Below are 14,017 nucleotides of genomic sequence, written 5' to 3' on the forward strand. Positions count from 1 at the left end.
TAATCTATTGTTGCCTTTATATTTAAAGTGCATTTCTTGTAGGCAGCATTATTATTGGTTCTTGCTTTTATATTCAACCAAATAATGGCTGAAATTCAATTGGGAATATTTAAACTGTACATTTAATGTGAATATTAATATGGTAATATTTAAATCTGTCATCTTGCTCTTTGTTTTCTATTTGTCTTAACTGCTCTTTGCTTTTTCCTATTTTTATGCTTTCTTTTAGATTAATTAAATATTACTTATGATTTATTTTTATCTCTTTTGTTGGATTATTAGCTATAATTATTTGCTTTGTTATTTTCATGCTTTACTTAGGATTCGCAGTGTACATTTTTAATTTAGCACAGTCTACCTTCAAGTGATATTATACCTCTTCACATACACTATAACAACTTACAATGGTATATTCTCATTTCTCCCTCCCAACTTCTGTGCTATTATTGTCATAGATTTTTCTTTTATTCATGTTATAAAGCCCATAGTACATTGTTATTATTCTTATTTAAAGTCATTATTTTTTAAAGAGATTTTGAAAATACTAAAATTATCTTGTATTTTACCCATGTGTTTATCATTTCCAGTGCCCTTTCTTTCTTTCTGTAAATCTACGTTCCCTTCTGGCATCATGTTCCTTCTTCTTGAAGGAATTCCCGTGACATTTCTTTTTTTTTCAGACAGGGTCTCACTCTGTCACCCAGGCTAGAGTGTAGTGGTGCAATCACGGGTCACCTCAGCCTCAACCTTCCAGGCTCAGGTGATCCTTCCACCTCAGCCTCTTGAGTAGCTGGGACTACAGCCATGCGCCACCACAGCTGGTTAATTTTTTAATTTTTTGGTAGAGACAGGGTTTCACCATGTTGCCCAGACTGGTCTGGGGCTTATGGCCTCAAGCGATCCTCTGGCCTTGGCCTCCCAAAGTACTGGGATTACAGGCATGAGCAACTACTCCCAGCCTGTGACATTTTTTATAGTGTTGATTTACTGGTAGTGGATACTTTCAGTTCTTGCATGTCTGAAAACATCTCTATTTCTCTTTTTTGTTGTTGTTTCATCAATTTTCTCTATTATTTTTCTGTTTTGATTTTATTAATTTCTGCTCTTTGTTTTTCTCTTCCTTATGCTTGCTTTGGGTTTACTTTGCTCTTCTTTTCCTAGTTTCTTAATGTAGGCATTTAGGCTGTTGATTTGAGACCTTTCCTCTTTTCTAATGTAAGCATTTAGTGCTGTAAGTTTCCCTGTCAGTAGTGCTTTAGCTGTATCTGACATGCTTTAATATGCTGTATTTTCATTTTCATTCAGGTCTATGTATCTTTGAATTTTCTTTGAGACTTCCTTTTTAACCTATATATATATATATATATATACTGTTCAATTTTCAGGCATTTGGAAATTTGCTGGTTCTTTTTCTGGTATTGATTTATTTTACATTTGCTAAGTTTTGTTTTATGGTTCAGAATTTAGCTCTGCTAAAGTGCTATATATGACAAATAGATCCTGTTGTCTGATTTTGTTGTTCATTTCTTGTATACCCTTTCTGATGTTCTGTCTAGCAGTTCTATCCATTGCTGACAATGGGCTGTTGAAGTTCCCAGCTATAATTTTCTATTGCCTATCTCCTTTCAGGTCTGTCAAGTTTTGCTTCGTGTATTTTGAGGCTCTGTTGTTTGGTGCACATATATGTAGGATCATTATGTCTTCCTGGAGGGTTGATTCTTTTATAATTATGTAATGTACTTCTCTGTCTCTGGTTAACTTTACTCTAAAATCTGCTTTACTTGATATTAATATAGCTACTCTTAACTTTGTTGGGTTATCGTTACATGATATCTCTTTTTTCATTTTTTTCCCTTTCAACCTACCCACATTGTTGTATTTGAAGTGAGTTTTTTATAAGTAGCATTTTGTTTCATCACGTTTTTTTTGCTGTTGTGTATTTGCTTGTTGTTTAATCCACTCTACCTGGTGGGGGTAAAAGTCTAAGCTTCTCACTTGGCCTTGCTGGCTTAGGTAGGGGAAGGATCACAGTTTTTTCTGTTGCATTTGGCTGGCATAGTTAGTTTTCTGTCTTGCAAGGCTGCTCCTTTGGCCAGAGAAACTAGACTTTTCTTGTCTGCGCTCGTTACCATTTTCAGGTTGCTGGCTTCTCCATCTCTGAGTCTAAGAGATATGAGACAAAAAGAAAACCCAGGGAAGTTAATGCTGTGTTGTTCCTTAACTACTGAGGTCCCTAACTGGTATTCCACCTTTTGGCCTCTTTCAGAGTCTTCTTATGTTTATTTTATATAATGTTCAGGGTTTTTCACTATACTTTGTGGGAGGAATTGAGAAAGCATGTCTTATTCCATCTTTCTGGCAGGGAATCTTCTCTATCATTTTTGAATAGATATTTCACTGAGTATAGAATTCTAGGTTGACAGGTTTTCTTCTTTCAGTACTTTAAAGAGATTGTTCTGTTATCATCTTGGTTGTATCATTTCCTATGAAAAACATCTCTGTTGTTGTTTTTTGTTTGTTTTTGTTTTTGTTTTTTGGTAGAGACAAGAGTTCTCGCTATGCTACCCAGGCCAGTCTTGAACTCCTGGCCTCAAGCAATCCCCCTGCCTTAGCCTCCCCAAGTGCTGGGTTTACAGATGTGAGCCACCACACCCAGCCTAATTCTTATTTTGTTCCTCTGTATAAAATGTGTCTTTTTTTCTGCACTGTAGCGGTTTGATTATGCCCTGCCTTGGTGTGATTTTCTTCATGTTTTTTGTGATTGGAATTCATTGAGATTCTTGAATCCCAGGGTTTATTCCTCTTAAGCAGTCACTCTCCAAAAGCAGGTGGCTCAACCAACCTTACAGTAAAAATTAGACTGCTATTAATTTGTAGTTGAACTCTGATATTTTCTAGGTTCGAAATTGTTTATTTAATAGGTGGTCATATGTTTTGTACACCAGATAGTCAAGCACCTTCTGTCACAGTGCTCTGTTTTGAACATTTAGGGCATAACTTGAATATTTTCATAAGTCAAAGACTCACCTCATTTTCCAGATGATGGAGATGACTTCAGAGAAGTGAAACTTCCTAAAGTTTCCTGAAGTTGCAATTGTTAGGAGCACAGGCAGACTTAGGGTTTGAACTCCATACCTCTTGCTGGGTGATGATGGGAATGTTATTTAACCATTTTGAGCCTCCAGTTTGTAAAGTGGGAGATGATAATCATACTTGTTAATACCTCATCAGGTTGATATGTGGATTAGATGAGAATAGTTAAGGATTCACAAAATGGTAGCTATTGTTGCTGTTGATATTTTTCTTTAATAGACTTTCTTTTTTAGAGCAGTTTCAGGTTCACAGCAAAATTGAGTGGAGGGTACAAGGAGTTTTCCATTTATCCTGTCCTCACTTATGCATAGCCTTCTCCATTATCAACATCCCACACCAGATGGGTGCATTTTTTATAATCCAGGAGCCTACATTGACACATCATTATCAACCAAAGTCCATAGTTTACATTAGGGCTCACTCTTGGATTTGTATATTCTATGGGTTTTGACAAGTGTCCAGTGACATGTATCCACCATTATAGTATCATTCAGAATAGTTTTATTTTCATAAAAATCTTTGCTCTGCCTATTCATTCCTTCCTCTCCTACACCTGAACCCCTGACAATTCCTGATCCTTTAACTGTCTCCATAGTTTTGCCTTTTCTGCAATGTTGTATTAGTTGGAATCATACAGTATGTGGCTTTTCAGATTGGCTTCTTTCACTTAGTAATATGCATTAAAGTTTCCCCGATGTCTTTTCGTGGCGTAATAGCTCATTGCTTTTTAGCAGTGAATGATATTATTCCGTTGTCTGGATGTACCACAGTTTACGAATCTACTGACTGCTAAAGGACATCTTGTCTCCTTTCAAGTCATGGCATTTATGAATGTAGCTGCCATAACCATCTCCGTGTGGGTTTTTGTGTGGACGTAAATTTTCAGCTCAATTGGGTAAATACCAAGGAGTATAATTGCTGGATCGTATGGTAAGAGTATGTTTAGTTTTGTCATAAACTGCCAAACTGTCTTTCAAAGTGGCTGTACCATTTTGCATTCTTACTAGCATTGAGTGAGAGTTCCTGTTGCTCCACATCCTCACCAGTATTTGGTGTTGCCGGCGTTTTGGGATTTAGACATTCTAATGGGTGTATAGTGGTATCTTGTTGTTTTGATTTGCAGTCTCCAGTGACATATGATATTAAGCATCTTTTCATGGTGCTTATTTCCCATCTGTATATCTTCAGCGAGATGTTTGCACAGGTCTTTTGTCCAATTTTAAAATCACGGTGTTCATTTTCTTATGGTTGAATTAAAAAATTTCTTTGTAGATTTTGGAGCTATTGGTATTTTTATTTGAATTATTATTATCTTAATGGCTTGGAAAAGAGTTATTGACACCTCAGCATTTTAACCAGCAAAACATGAAAATGTTTTCTTCTCATTTTTTTGGAGGGAGGTGGATAAATGATCTTAACTTGAAAAAAAAAAAGAAAAGATGTTCTCCTAAGTTACTTTGATCCAGAAAGAACTTCAGGCTGCCTCTTAAGTAGAGCTGTGACTTAATGGGCCCTCCATGCTGTAATACCATCCCCACAAAATTAGTTTGTGCCATGTGTTTTTCAACAATTGCCTTATTAAGGAGTGGGAAGTACCTGCTTAGTACAGTATTGCCTTTCTTTGTTAGGAATCTGTGGATTCACAAGGTGCTCTGCTGTTATCAGGGTGCTGACATTACACCTATTAGCAAGTCTCCTCAACTTGCAGAGAACTGCTCTGGCCTGGATCATTCTGTAGAAAAACTAGTTACTAATGCTATTGAAGAAAAATATGTCCCATGATAGATGGAGGTATTATATTATCTGATTTCCATTCTCCCACCCTTCACTATGCGTCAATAGATTTATATCATGGGATTCATTTTCATTTTATGTCTTTTTATTTACGCACCAATTCTTTTGCAAGTAATTTTAATTCTTCATTTTATGAGAGTGAGGCTCTGTGCCTGTGTACTCCTATATAAAATAAAGGAAATGATTGTTTTTAATGCAGATTTGAAAGAAATATAATGGATTTCACCTACACCAATTTCTCCCCATTTAGATGAGATGAACACCTAGTTAGATGAGGAACGTCATTCCTCATATAATTTGAATACATCCTGTTTCCATGACAACTTGTACTTACCAGCTTGCCTGGTAAAAGAAGTGCTTGAATTCTTCCTTTGATAAAGATTTGACCAAACACTGGGGCCCCAGTTTCTTAATTCCAATAATTTCATTCCAGCCTAGGGCCAGTTTTCTTTTTAACATGGGATGATGTTGAGGATTAGAAACCAAAAAACCATTTTAGAGGTGAATTCACCTTCAGAATAAAAGGAGAGGACTCATAGGCCAAATACTAATGAGCACGAGAAATGAAGATACTTGTGCAGGTCATAGTCATTTTCTGATATCTTCCAGTTAAATTGAATCAACAGAGATGATGCAACAGCTTATTAAGATGCTATTTGATTTGACAACGAATGATTCAGTTATTCATTTCCATCTGGACATTATAATCAGTTGGCTTGTTTTTTTCACGGCTAATTTATATCTTGCCTTTATGGGTGGCTTGTGCCCTCTTACTGCTGAATTTCAATTCTAATAAAGAGTATGGTTTTATTAAGGATTTTCCCTCAGAATGAAAAATAGGAAATTATTTGCATCATTTACTGTGCTTTTGCAAACTATGAAAAACACGATACTGCATTTAATTGACAAATTTGTTTCATATGTTATAAAATATTTTAGTCCAATAAGGCAAGCAGACATGACCCTTAGGCATTTTAGGAATGACAGGGACTCATCCCAAATTTAGGATAATTCACAGTGTATTTCTGAGTGACCTGGTAGGTTTTGAAAGGACAGAAGTGACTCAGCTATCTCCAAGATCATTGTCAACCACAGTGTATATTTGTGACATCAAATACTTCTATAAAGTCATCTGAGGGATACCATGTTTATCATAGCCTCCATGAGAGCTCGTCTTTTGTAATGATGACCTAGTATGATCAATATGTGCATATTTTTAGCCTCTGGGAATAAGATACTATCTTACCACAAACACTAAGAAAATTTAAAGCAAATACCATAAGGTGCAACCTGCCATTATGTAGATAATATGTAACTAATAAGAATGAACAGGAAAAGAGTGAAAAATTAAGAGGATCTTTCTGTATTGTGAGTACGCAATTCCTGCTGATGGTAAAACAAAAGAGATTCAGTAACTGAAGGGGTCTCGTTGGCACTGCAAGTGTCCTCCTGTTTCCTAATGGAGTGTTTTGCACAGTAGTTACAGTTCTAAAAATGTCATGGAAATATGATTTTTTTTTTAGAAAACAAGTAATGCAGCTTCATTTCAAAAATTGCTTTATTTTCCTTTACTAATTGTTCATCAATTGATAATGGCTTCTCAAACTTTAGTGTACTTAGCTCTTAAGAAGTAAATGACTTATAAAATATTTCAATCTACACTTTAATGAATGTTTTTAAATCACAGAAGGATTCATTATTCAGATGTTTATTGAGTTCCCAGTACAGGAGCAGTACTTTATAATAGTCTCTGAGGACCTCAGAGGTGAGCTCCCCACCCCTCAGGAAGCTTGGGTTAAATATGGTACAGGGAAAGATGGTACAGGTGGTCTTTTTGCAGCCTGACTCATCAACTCCTAATAGTTTGCCAAGTCAGCTTATATTTTCTGTATCAGGATTTCTTATGTCATAAATATGATTATTTCAGCTTAAAATAAAGCTTTGGAAAGCACAACACACTTCCTCAGAGAACTGGCTTACAAAATGTTCCCCTAAATGATCTATGAACCATAACTGAAATCCCCAAAACAAAATCTTATCCTTAAAGCAGCTTCTTAGATGTAAACAAATGACTTGCTTGCTGTTGATTTATCCCACTAGGCGAGCAGTTACCAGCTCATAGTGGGGATTAGAGGCCTCCAAGATGGTTGGTGAAATCCTGTGGAATAGGCAGTGCTCCAGGACCTGCTCCTTGTGTATCTACCATTCGGGTTTTCCCAGGACCAAAGGGTTTTCTGGGACTCAGGACTTTCAGTGCTCAAATCGGAACAGTCCTAGGCAAATTGGGACAGTTGTTCACTCCACCTGTCTCTAGATCCCCAACGAGAATACAAAGGAGGACACTCGTGTTCAAAAAGCAGAGAAGATGTAGGGTTATCCCCTCTAGGAACTGTGATAAGGAAACAAGAATCAACACTTGTGTGACTTTTTTTTGACTTATGTAGAGCCTCACCAAATGTTCCTGATTTGATCCTTCAGGCAGCACTGCAAAGCAGGTGTTATTGGCTCATTTTTTAATTGAGAAAAAGGGAGACTCAAAGAGGTTCACCGATTTGTCCCAAAGCACATGGCTGTTAGACATGGGCTCAAGCACATGTTTTTGGACTTTCCTCTGATCACATTGCCTCCCTACTGCTCATCGTTTCCTTTCTTTTAAAAATTGCTGAAGACCAATTTGAGGCCTGCCGGCTCTCCCCTTCAGTCCAGTTTCTGATGTAAGCCATCTCTGTATCTCTGACTGATTGGCTGGCCAGGAATGTTCAGAACTACTCTTTGATAGGAAGCCACTGATTGGCAGAGTGTTTATTACAGGGTTGCACATGATAGCCACAATCATTGGTAATAATCTAAGTGCCTCACAGGAGGAGTTGGTTATATGAATCATTACTCCTCCAATCAGTGGAATTCTGTGTGGCCACAACAAAGGTCCTTTAATCAGAGCTCTTAGACTGGCCACAAAACCTATATATCTGACATCATTGGGACTTTTTTTTTTTTTACATCAGGGAAGAGCTTGCTTACTTCCCAGTGCTCCTTTTGCCAGGATAAGGGATTTCCTCCTGGGAAAACAGTTTGGGCACTGCCCAGCTGTGTCTCTAGAACTCTGTGAATCTCCTGTCCCTATCTGGGGAGTGTTTGGTGACTGATTCCCTGTGAGGGAACTTGGCCTGGCCCTTGAAGGATGGTTAGACAATTTAGATGGTCAGAGGAGAGAAGAAAGGTCTCAGGCAAAAGTGTGGAGATATGAGTACATACGGTATGTTTACCAAGTAGGCAGTAAGCCCATCATTGATTCAGTAAAGCTGGATCTCCCATGTGCCAGACACCGTGCTAGGAACCCAGAAGACAGTGGTGGAGGGGGTGGGCCCACGCCTCTCTTCGGGAGCTCATGTTGTGGCAGAGCGCAAAATGCATCAAGAAATAGGGACAAATCTGTTTGGAATATATATATTTCCATGTATAGCTGTTTCTCCAAATATATAGATTTAACATATATATTCCAAGTATATGTAAATATAGGTGTATAATTATATCTCTCTAAATATATTTGGAAATATACTTGCAAATGTATTTGAAAAAGGGGGTCAAGGTGTGGACGATTTCAAAGGCTAGATTCCAGATTTCAGACCTCAGCCTATGAGAAACAGGCAGCGCTTTAGGGCTTTTGAACAAAGAAGTAATAGGACAAAAGTGCTTTTTAGGAAGAACAACATGCCGTCCATAAGAAAGATACACTGGCAGAGGAGAAAGACAGGAAATTAGGAGACAAAGTCACAGATTCTTCCTTTCAACCAATATCTGCTGTATACCCAGTTTGTTTCCTTAATAAATGTTGCTGGTGTGCCAGCCATGGACAGTCCCTGCACTAGGCACTGGGTGGACAAAGGTGGACAGGAGAGGCCTGGCCCTCCCCACTTGGACTGGATATTCTGGTTCAGAAGATCGGCAGTAGATGTGTGCAGCTGACACATGTCCTGAAAAAAATAATGAGGAAGGGGAGAAGACCTGCTTTAGAGTGGAGGCCTACGGCAGGAGAAGGAGTCAGCCATGCCAAGCAGAGGGACTAGCAGTTCAGTAGAAAGAACAGCATGTGCAGATGCCCTGTGGCCACAGAGAAGCTTTGAGGCAGGGGGAGAGCTCAGCCATGTATTTGGAAAGGCAGGAAGGATCCAGAAGATGCCAAGTACTGTTGGCCACCAGAAAGAGTCTGGGTTTTTTTCTGAGAGCAGGCAGAAGCAAACCAGTGTTTGAGGACTGTTGTTGAGGCTGCTGTCTGGCAGCAGATGAGAGGGTTGGGTGTTAGAAGCAGGGAGACCCATTAGGAGGCTGTTGCAGTCCTCCAGGCCATGCTTGGCTGATGCAGGAGTGAGGACTGGGACTGGCTGGCACCAGTGGGAATAAAGAAGGAAGAGCAGGCTGGGCACGGTGGCTCACGTCTGTAATTCCAGCACTTTGGGAGGCTGATGCGGGAGGATCACTTGAGGCCAGGAGTTCGAGACCAGCCTGAACAACATGGTGAAACCCTGTCTCTACAAAAATTTTAAAAACTAGCAGGGCATGGTGGCATGTACCTGTAGCTACTGGGGAAGCTGAGATGGGAGGATTGCTTGAGCCTGGGAGGTCGAGGCTGCAGTGAGCCAAGATTGTGCCACTCCACTCCAGCCTGGGCAACAGAGCAAGACTCTGTCTCAATAATAATAATAATAATAATAAAGAAAAAGAAAAAATGAAAGAAGACCAACACATGGATTGCAGGCAGATCAGGACGAGAACTCAATGTCTGATAGGTGGATGGATGTGGAGAGTGGGACAACCAAACCTCAAGGCCACATTTTCCAGGCTCACTGACCACATGGACCTCAGTGTCCTCACTGCAAATGCTTAACACATGCCATTTCCTTTGCCCCTTTCTTTTCCATTAGCAGCTGTGAACAAGAGAGGCCTGGCCTGGCCCCTAAAAGATCTTCAGAGGTCTTTTGGTATCTAGATAACACTAGTTGAGCTTTTTCTATGTGCAACTTGCAAGGTGCTTTATAGACAATGTTTTCTTATACATGGCTCAGAGCAGTCCCTTGAGGGCGCTCTTGTTATCTCTGTACCCTAGATGAGGAATCTGGAGCTCAGCAAGGTTAATAACTTCCCAGAGTCACAGGGTTTACCTATGGCAGGATCATGGTTAGAGCGGGGATCAGTCTCACTCTGAAGCAATCACTCTTGAACCACACCGCAGCCTCCCCTGACCCGTGAGTATCCCAGAATAGTTTCAAGTCTCCCCTACCTCTCCAAGCCATTGCTCTAAGACTGACCAGCTGCAACACACCTTTGCTGGAAGCTTCAGTCAGGGCCTGTGCCCCAGGCCAATCCCTTCCTGTGCCCTGTACCTACCGGCACTGAAGACTGCCATCTAGTGGCCATTGCCTTCCTTTTTCTTTTGCTGTTAAAAGAAAGGAAAACGGAGTTCCCACATAAAAAACAGGCCTGCATATTTATAGTATCACACCCTGTAAACAGGAAACTTCTCAGTCTTAGAGAAGGAGCCCAGCAACATAAACAGCATATTGCCAATGAGTTCCCCCACCCATTCAACAAACACTTAAATACACACACACACACACACACACACACACACACACACACACATTCTATTGGCATGTAGGCTCTCTGAGACAGGAATTTCTTTTGTCTGTATTGCTAATGAACCTGGAGAGCTTCGAACAGTGGCATTTGCATAGCAGACATGCAACAAATATTTATTGAGTGTGGAATGAATGAATGCCTGACATTTACTGTATCTTTACTATATACCAGGCACTTGACATGTACATTTCCTCATTTAATCCTAACGATAACTCAAGAGATAGAGACCATTAGCATGTCCAGTCCTCATATGTGGAGACTGAGGCACAGAGAGGATAGGAAGCTTGCCAGATTTAGGGAGAACTAGCTTTGACCCAGGTTTTCTGACATTAGAGACCATGCGTTCCCTCCTTTCGAGGGAGCCACTGGCCAATTCCCTCCCACGTTCTACCTTTATTGAGTGGAAGGCTCCCTTCCCAAAGTGTTGAGACAGAGGCCATCAATGGAGGGAATGTCACTAGCTAACTCTGTGGCTGTGTGACTTCCAGTGTCCCTGAACCTCAGGTTCCTCATTGGGTAAAGGAGGAGACTGAGTTAGGACCCCTGCCTTCCCTTCCAACGTCATCATTCTGCTGTTCCTGTGACTCCCAGGGAACGGATGTGAGTAGAAGAGAGAGGACTACTTGTTGCTAGGCAACCAGCACCCACCTCACCCATGTTGCCATGGTGATGATGAAAGTTGGGCTGATGGGATTACCAGCTCCTGCTAATTGCATATGAGCGCTCAGGTTTCTGTCTCTTTCTTGCCTGCTTGCTCGCTCTGACTTTCTCATTCTTCTAGGAACTGTAGAGCGATTTCCCCCTCTCCTCCATCTGCAGCCTCCCTGAGGCAGCCCTAGTACAATGGAAAGCAACTGGGAATGGAGCCTGGCTGTGTGTCTGAATAGCTGTGTGACCTTGGGCAGGTTACCCAGCTTCTCTGGGCCTTTCTTTTCTCATTTGGAAAATGAAGGTGTTGGAACAGTGATCCCTGTCTAAGGTTCTTCCCGGCTCTCAAATCCCTTGATGCCTAGGGAGCATGTCAGGGGAGCAGACCACACTGTTACTAGGCAACCAGCAGGCACCCTGCCCAAGTTGCCTTGGTGACTGGATGCTGGAGGGGAGGGGAGTAGCTGCTGCAGCTAATTGCTTAATTATTTATGAGTGCCTCAAGTCCTTCTTGTTGTTTTCGTTGCTAGGGGCTGTGGGGTCACCTTCTCTTCCTCTCTTCTGCCACCCCAAGTCGTCTGTGTTGCGTGTCATGCAGTGGGAGAGCACGTTGGTCCGGACCTCAAGCTACCCACGTTGTAGTCCCGCCTCTGTCATTTCCTAGAGCTGTGGCCTCGGGTAAGTCACCTCACCTCTCTGGGCCTCAGTTTCCTCATTTGTAAAGTGGTGGGTTTGCTTAGATGATCGCTGAATCCCCTTTCTACCTTGAAATTCTAGTTCCTGCCATCCAGTTCCCAGATGAGGGAAATGTCCCCAATTTATTATCTTCTAAGAATGATTCTGAAGAGCAATAAAAATAATTAAGTCCCTTACATATTTCAAACAGGAAGGGAATGAAGGTTGTGCCCATTGTTCCCTCCTTAGCCATTTTGTATTATCTCTTTTATTAATCTTAAGGTCATTTAAATTTTATCTGTTCGTATATACCACCTGCTTCCAAAATAAATTTGAGGGGTTCAATGTAAGGTGCATATATGCTATTAGGTCTTTAAAATAGAAATAGGAATAAATATAAAAATAGTGATGCTTCTTCATTGGCTAATATTGGTGCTGGGATTGAGCACTAAATGTAATTATGAGCAGCCTGGAAGCCAAAGCAAAAAGAGAGAAAGGTATATAACTGCTATTCAGTAAAGAAAAACTGCCAGACTGTTCCTAGTTCTAAATTCTGGAGGGAATTTTTTCATGTGGTACACATTCCTTTTACAGAAACTGCAGATAAAAATTCTTGACTAGCCCTTTTTTGCTGAGGATATTGTTAAAGGACATAAGGAAGGAGCTAAACTTGACAGTTTGACTAGTTTTAATCATTAGAAAGCAAAACTTCCTCTCTACCCATGCCTTGGAATTTTATACAGATATGTGTCACTTCGTAAATATAAATTTTCAGAATCAACCATTATTTATAAATCAGCTATATATAAATTCATGTAACCACTTTGCAAAGCAATTTGGCAATATGTATCAAATTTTTAAATGCAGCCAACAATTCTTCTCCAAACTTATTCTGAGATTAGCTTGTGCAGATGAAGAAAGACATAAATATAAAAATACTTATGGTAGCATTATTTATATAAGAAAATGTCTAGAAACCACATAAATGTTGGAGGCTAGTGAATTAAATTATATTACTTCTTTACAATGAATTACTTTGCAGCCCTTAAGATAAAGTAGATCTATATGTTTTGATATGGAAAAATCTTCAAGGATATAATGTTAAGTGAAATAAGAAGGTGCAGCATTGGTATTAAATGCTTACATTTTGGTTATAAAAAGGATATAGATTTATAACTTATGAATCTAGATATATGCTTGCATGTGCATACTTGCAGTTTTCTGGAAGGAAACTGTTGCCAGTGGTTTCCTCTGGGAATGAAGATTGATAGTCTTGGGAGGGAGGGAGACCTACTATTCACAGCTTGTTTTTTTTTTTTTTTTTTTTTTTTTTGAGACGGAGTCTTGCTCTGTCGCCCAGGCTGGAGTGCAGTGGCGCAATCTGGGCTCACTGCAAGCTCCGCCTGCCGGGTTCACGCCATTCTCCTGCCTCAGCCTCACCGAGTAGCTGGGACTACAGGCGCCCGCCACCACGCCCGGCTAATTTTTTTGTATTTTTAGTAGAGACGGGGTTTCACCGTGGTCTCGATCTCCTGACCTCGTGATCCGCCCGCCTCGGCCTCCCAAAGTGCTGGGATTACAAGCGTGAGCCACCGTGCCCGGCCCACAGCTTGTTTTTACTATGTGGACTTGTTAGTGTTCTGTGCAGAGAGGCAGGAGAGTCTGGCAGTTGAAAGTCTAGACTCTGGAGTCTGAATACCTATGTTCAGTTCCCAGCTGTCCCACTTACTAGCTCTGTGACCTTGGGGTTATCTTAATCTTATCTCTTTTCCTCATCTGTAAAATGGGTTAATAGTCTCTTCCTCATTGGCTTATTGTAAGGATTAAATGAGTTATTAAGGGTAAAGTCCTCAGAGCAATTTAAACAATGCCATATACGACGCTTCCTGGAAAAAATGAAAGGAGATATTAAGCAACAAGATAAATGCATCTAACCAAAAGCACCCTCCCCCGTTTTAGTGTTGGACAGATTTTATAAAATCTGTCATTGCTTCCAGCATTGTATGTTGTATATAAGTTAAGTTTAAAGCAAGGGTCACAAAGCAGCGGTCTTGTTTTTATTACTGTCACTTTATGTGACATTGATTACCTTTTAGGGAGGGCATCTACTCTGGGATTCATGACAGTCTGTTATGATGCTGTTGATGCCCCGAACTCATCTTGTTTTGTA

General features: G+C 40.3%; 1 protein-coding gene across 2 annotated transcripts in view; it reads left to right on the top strand.

Moving 5' to 3' along the window:
• Nucleotides 1–14,017, top strand: part of EIF4E3 (eukaryotic translation initiation factor 4E family member 3) — a 75,517-nt gene that overhangs the window by 14,275 nt on the left and 47,225 nt on the right. For both annotated transcript variants that reach the window (XM_030801731.1, XM_030801732.1), the window contains exon 2: nucleotides 11,703–11,850. The gene's annotated coding sequence lies outside the window, so the exon portion shown is untranslated. The remainder of the gene's footprint in view (nucleotides 1–11,702; nucleotides 11,851–14,017) is intronic.

Source organism: Nomascus leucogenys, chromosome 21 (assembly GCF_006542625.1).
Source record: "Nomascus leucogenys isolate Asia chromosome 21, Asia_NLE_v1, whole genome shotgun sequence".
Classification (NCBI taxonomy): Eukaryota; Metazoa; Chordata; class Mammalia; order Primates; family Hylobatidae; genus Nomascus; species Nomascus leucogenys.